A 7338-nucleotide genomic window follows, 5' to 3' on the forward strand; every position below is an offset into this window, starting at 1 on the left:
GCGGGGACACGTGGCGAGGCGCGGTTGGAGGAGAGGGGCGGCGGGGTGACGTGGCGGCGCGTGATTCGCCGGGGTGAGGTGGAAGCTGGACGTGTTCGGCCGAAGTTGGACATGTCCGGTGGCGGCGGGGGAAGTTTTAGGGTTAGGGTAGGATTTCATCCGTGAATTTGGACGGGGAGGGTCTATTTATAGATTCTGGGAGCTAGGAGAGTCCAAATGAGGAGCGGTTTTCGGCCACGCGATCGTGATCGAATGACCGAGAGCATGGAGGGGGTTTGGATGGGTTTTGGGCCACTTTGGAAGGGTGTTAGGCTGCAACACACACGAGGCCTTTTCGGTCCCTCGGTTAACCGTTGGAGTATCAAACGGGCTCCAAATGGCACGAAACTTGACAGGCGGTCTACCGGTGCTATACCAAGGCCGCTTGGCAAACCTCGGGCCATTCCGAGAAAGTTGAACACCCGCACACGGAAACAAGGTCTGAGAGGGGCGAAGGGCGCGCGCGAGAGGTCCGGACTCCGAACGGACAATGGAGAGAACCGGGAGAACCCGAACGGATGCAAGTTTTGAAAAACATGCAGATGATGACATGGCAAAATGCAATACGCAAGCAAATGACATGGCAACTATGGTGAATAACTGGCAGACACCTGGCGCATCGAATCCGGGGCGTTACAACACTCCTCCACTAACAAGAGATCTCGTCCCGAGATCTTAGGACTGAGACAGAAGAGAAAAGGGATGAGGTGAAGCAAGAACTCGAGAGAAGAAGCAAAGAATCGAGAGCACTCGAGAAGAAGAGATGCACGACGAGAAAGACAAGAATCGAAAGCTCGCGGAATCAGATAGACTATGAAAACACTCTGGTTAGAACGAGATAAGAAACGAATAAGACTGAAAGGATTTAGGCAGCACTCCGGCTGAAAATAGAAGGAAAAGAACATGAACTTGAGAGGATGGAATGATACTTGATGAAGACATGACACAAAACCTCCGGAAAGAATTGAGAGAGAATTGAATGAAAAGAACTTAGAAGAAAGTGTTGAACGGAGTTGTTGAGAAAATCAACAACGAAAAGAATAAGCTTGATGTGGACTTATGGTTAACATCTCAAGATCATAAGATGATAATCGGCCACAAACGGAAATGATTGGATAGCTGAGAAGAATGAAGAAATGCAAAACTCCACTTCAAAAGAATTTGGAGAATTAATTGCACTTCAAAAGCAAGAAGGAAAGATACTTGAGCTCCTTCGATAAGAATCTTGATGAACACTTGAGGAATGAATTAAATCATGACGAGCCACCGTGAAGAACTCCGGTAATAAAAGGATGATGACATCGAGTTGAAGCTTGAAAATAAATAGATTAAAACCTTGCGGTGATATAGATGGAGGTTCCGACGAAATAGCCGAGGAAAAAGAACTCCGGATAAGAAAAGATGAAAACACTTGGACCTAGAATTTATTCCTCACGAACAAACTCCGAAGGAAGGGATTACTCACTTGGATGAAATAAGAATAAGATTTATTGTATGCTTATCCTTCATCAAATTAAATAGATGACAAGCAATTGATTTTGCATACTACTTATTCTTCTTGAAAAGGATTGAGAAGTGACATGTCGCAAACTTGAGAAGGTCTTCCTGAGCCACCGGTAGGATTCGAAAGAACGAATGGATTAATATAATAATCAAAGAAAAAGAATCTTGAACGAACCACCGTTAGAAATGAAAATGAACGAAGAAAAGAGAACGAATCACCGGGAAGAACTCGAGCTGATTAACGAACATTTGAACGAAACGTCGGGATAAATAGAGAACGATAGCTGGAATGATGTCCTCCGGTGAAACGAAAAAGAAATCAACTCCTGAAATACTCCGGATGGGTAAGAAAGAATATCTGACAAACTGAAAATAATTCGAGATTGATAACATGAATCTAGAACCACGAAACTTCGAGAGAACGGACAAGATTTAGAGGAAAAGCTCTTCTTCGGTCTTCAAATGACGACGAGAAACACCACTAAAATTACTGAGATACTCCGGGAGAATGAAAAACAAAGAGGTTGAGCCAACAATGAAATGATTTGAAATCGATCTTGGAAAGGCATCTGACTGATGGGATCCATTCTTACGTCACACTTGAAAAGAAAATTGGGAATAACTCCGGGGGAATTAGAAGAGTCAGGTAAGATCCTGGAAAAGACCTGTGGGTTAGGGCCCACTGAAGAGATAACACCGTTGAAAAGGATTCTTGAAAATATAGACGATGCACCGGAACAACTGAAATATTTGAATGAGGTGACAACCTCGAATTAATTGGAACACAGACGAATCTCCTAATATATCTTGAGCACTCCGGAAGGATAAACTAGCGAGAGGCGAATGAGCAGGGAGAACACTTGAGCCGAGGAAAAAAATATAATCACTACCGAAAATTAGAATTGAATCCACCGGAGAAGAAAAAGTGATGAAGAATGTCAAACGAGATGAGAATTCACCGGTTGAAATAATTGAGGAAAAACTGAAGAGGCTACGCACGAATGAAATTGATGCTCGAAAGAGACTTAGGCTCCGGGAAGAAGAGGGTGGGAGAGCGGGAAAAACACAGGCAACTTGGAAGGGGAAATGACAAATATCTAGAAGAGAAAAAACACCGGTTGAAATCATTGAGGAAAGAAAGCAAAGACTTCGCACGAGTAGGAAGGGTACTCGATTACGGACTCCGGTTCCAAGAAGAAAAAGGGAGGGCGGGTGGGAAAAGAAAACAACTGAGGATTAAACTTGGCAAAGATGAAGAGGCTCGAGTCAACTTGACGAGAAATGCACCGAATGAAAAGAGATGAGAAACAACAATCGGAAAACCAACTACGTGAACCTAAAGAAAAATTTGAAGGGGAAGAGGAGTAGTTCAAAACACCTACATCAAGATTCCTTACCAGAGCGACGAAGGGGCTGCGGAGTAAAAAGAATTCCTACTCTCCGATATAACTAGACTCAGAAAAAGTTTTCTTCTAGACTCAACAACGGCAAATTACATGATCAATCAAGGGGGCTCCTAGGGTCGGTCGAGGCTCTGATACCAACTTGTCACGCGCAATATGCGATACTATCCTAAAGAGACTCGAAGGCCCCACCAAGGATAGAACCGCATATTGAAACGCTTTTGCAAGGTGGATATCATTACATCAACATTACATAATAGATGGGGATACATACAAGAGGCATACAATGCCACACGAGTACAACCTCACATTACATAAGAGCATCATCCGACTACGGATGAAACACAAACCCCTGCTAGCCCAGGCTGCCGACCTGGAACCTATCCCCTGATCGAAGAAGAAGCAGAAGAAGAACTCCAAAACAAGCCAACATCGCTCTCGCGTCATGATCATCGCATAAACCTGTACCTGCAACTGTTGCTGTAGTAATCTGTGAGCCACGAGGACTCAGCAATCCCATTACCATGGGTATCAAGACTAGCAAAGCTTAAAGGGGAAGGAAGGGGTAAAATGGTGAGGTTGCAGCAGCGACTAAGCATATATGGTGGCTAACATACGCAAATAAGAGCGAGAAGAGAGCAAACTGAATGGTCGTGAAGCTAGCAATGATCAAGAAGTGATCCTGAACTCCTACTTACGTCAAACATAACCCAAAACCGTGTTCACTTCCCGGACTCCGCCGAGAAGAGACCATCACGGCTACACACGCGGTTGATGCATTTTAATTCGGATCTGGTGTCAAGTTATCTACAACCGGACATTAACAAATTCTCATCTGCCCATAACCGCGGGCACGGCTTTCGAAAGTTTATACCCTGCAGGGGTGTCCCAACTTAGCCCATGATAAGCTCTCGCGATCAACGAAGGATATACCTTCTCCCAGAAAGACCCGATCAGACTCGGAATCCCAGTTTACAAGACATTTCGACAATGGTAAAACAAGACCAGCAAAGCCACCCGATGCGCCGACAATCCCGATAGGAGCTGCACATATCTTGTAACCAGGCCAACACCGGATGAGACATCCTACGAGTAAAACCAGACCTCGAGTTTCCCCGAGGGGGCCCCGCAGTCTACTCAGTTCGGACCAACACTTAGACAAGCACTGGCCCGGGGGGGCTAAAATAAAGATAACCCTCGAGAGAGCGACTCCCAAGGGAAAAGTAGGTGGTGGTGAGGCAAATGGTAAAACCAATGTTGGGCCTTGCTGGAGGAGTTTTATTCAAAGCGAACTGTCAAGGGGGTCCCATAAATCACCCAACCACGAAAGGAACGCAAAATTCGGGAACATAACACCGGTATGACGGAAACTAGGGCGGCAAGAGTGGAACAAAACACCGGGAATAAGGTCGAGTCTTCCACCCTTTACGAAGTATATAGATGCATTAATTAAATAAGAGATATTGTGATATCCCAAACAAAATCCTTTCCACCATGGAGCAATCTTCAACTTCACCTGCAACTAGCAACGCTATAAGAGGGGCTGAGCAAAAGCGGTAACATAGCCAAACAACGGTTTGCTAGGAAGGGTGAAAAGGTTAGAGGTTGACATGGCAATTTGGGAGGCTTGAGGAACAAGTGATAGGTAGCGTAGCAAAGCGATAGAACGAATCAACTAGCATAGCAATGATAGTAGTGAGATCCAGGGTAGCGGTCATCTTGCCTGAAATCCCGCTAGGAAGAAGAACGAGTCCATGAAGAAGACGAACGGATGAAGACGATCCAAGCGTAGACGAACGAATCCTCACGATCGCAACGAAACAGGAACTAACAAGAAGAAGCACACAACATGGTAAACACACCATACATAGACAAGACATGATGCACAGCAAGCATGATGCAGGACAAGACTACATGAAGCTACTCATGGCAAGAGATGATGCAAACAAGAACAACACATCAAGGCAAGTTTAAATGAGGCCGGAAACAACATATAACCAATCCGGTAAGTCCTCATATGCAAATTTCGAAATTGGTCCAGATCTGAATAAACCTTATGTTCAAGTTGTTAAACAGCAAGTTAATATGCACAAAGATGATCTACACGAAATTCTAGTCAAGTTACATATAAAGTGCATTTAGTTCGGAGCTACGGCCTAGAAGATATGAGCAAAGCAAGTTAAACATGACATTGATGCAAAATACATACAAATATCAAACAAACACTCTCAAAACAAGGATGCAACATGATAATATGAAACTACATGCAAAATCAAGCAAGTTTCATATAGAGCACACTCAAAACGGAGCAACGGTGCAACCCACACACATGAAACAAGTTTAAAGGACAAGCTGTCCAAAACAGTAACTAGGCATCTTGCAAGTATCAAAACAATATGCTACAGCAGCTCAACATGATAAAAAAAAGGCATGGACATGATGTACAGGTAAAGCATAACAAAACATGAACACTGAGCCATCTCCAGAAATCACTAGAACATGCTCAAACACACATGGCAAGATTGCAAATAATAACAGTTTCAGACTTTGCAGAAATAACATCAGGTTGCAATGTTTAGAGCTATCAAACAACATGTTACATGAAATTAACATGTCAAACAAAGGCATGGCATGATACTACTAAATACATAGAACAAAAGTCCTTTACTGACCATGAGCCAAAAAGGATTAGAAGATATGATGGCACCCGTCTAAACGTAGCAAGTTATATGACAGATTCCAACATGGCAGGAACAACGATAAATAGGTAGGTAGATGAGCTTGTACCACTCACCACAGAGCATTACATGGCATGGCAAGGCAACCAACAGTAAGAAGAAATGTTTATGAAGCTAAGCATGGCAATAGAAAGTTCATAGGGTGCATGGAACAGTAGCAACAATCATGGCAATAACTGAACTTAATGTTAACAGGCTGACAGCAACATTATTTAGCAACTTTGGAGCAAGATTACAACAAGCTACAACAGGCTATAATTGCAACTATGGGCATGGATGGATAGATCATAATATGTATAACAAAACATCCTTAATTAACATCTCCATATTATTCATAGAATGACTTGTAGGAGCAGGTTTACATAGCATCACGAAATAACAGATTCAGCCTAGCAAAACAGTAACAGCAAGTACACTACTTCACGAGCTCGATTCACTCACCACAAGGCATTGCATGACAAGATAAGCATAGCATCAGCAAGAAGACATGTTTATGAAACTAACCAAGGCAAGAACAAGTACATAGCATGCAAGGACCAACTACAACAACCTTGGCAAAATTGAATAACATGTAAACAGTCTGCCAGGAAACATTTTATAGCAAAAGTAGAGCAATACAATGACATGCTAGACTACTCCATAATTGCAAACAGGCGCATGAATGGATAGATAATAACCACATGTTCAAAACATCCTTACTTAAGTATCTCAAAATATGTTTGGATCTCTCTGTAGCATCAAGTTTACATGGCATAAAAATAACAGCAGAACAGGGACTGAAATCAGCAACATCACCAAGCCTAGTTTGCATGCTTGTTCTAGTCACCACATTGATCATAAAAATACATGGCATACACCACTATAAACACGGCATGATGTAGCACAAAACACATGTAGACATCAACCTCATAGGATGCACACATCAAACAAGGCAAAAATGACAAATGAACATGTTCTGTTAACAGACAGCAGACAACATTATATAGCACTCTTGCAACGATGATTCAGGCATCAAGATGGACTCAAATGAATATGATGCAATGGAATGAAATGAAGAGCATCTCACAACGAACATTTTGATATAATATATGCACAAATTAGAGTCACATACACATAGATACAGCCTGTCAAAGATGCCTATATGATGTTGAAAATTCAGGGACTTAGCAGTTTTTCAGAAAAAAAATGGACGCGCGCAAGATAGCTAAAGATCGCACGGGGCGAGGTTTAGTGGGCTGCTCACCCTGGGCTCGGCCCATGACGAGGAAGCAGGTCGGGGGCACTGGGCTGGGCCTTGGGCCCACGTTGGCCTTGGCCATCGCGGTCGCCGTCCCGTGCTCGCGCATGAGGCACCGAGGCCATGGTGGCGGCGAACCTGCAGGGGAGGCGGCGGCGCCGGAGCACGGGGAGGCCAGGAGGGGCCGGGGCAGGCCCGGTGAGCGGCAGAACGGACCGATCCGGCCATGAGGGGGCCGGATCCGGTCGGCGGAGGGGTCGGCGGCGCTGCCTCGGAGCTCCGGCGGCGGCTCCTGCAAAAGAATGGTGGCGGCGCGGGGCTTAGAGGAGAGGGAGAGCACAGGAGAAGGGAGGAGAAGAGGAGGCGCGGTGCACTGGCCTGACATGGGCGGCGCCGTGGCTCGGGTCGCCGGCGGCGG

The sequence above is a fragment of the Triticum dicoccoides genome, chromosome 2B (assembly GCF_002162155.2).
Source record: "Triticum dicoccoides isolate Atlit2015 ecotype Zavitan chromosome 2B, WEW_v2.0, whole genome shotgun sequence".
Taxonomy (NCBI): domain Eukaryota; kingdom Viridiplantae; phylum Streptophyta; class Magnoliopsida; order Poales; family Poaceae; genus Triticum; species Triticum dicoccoides.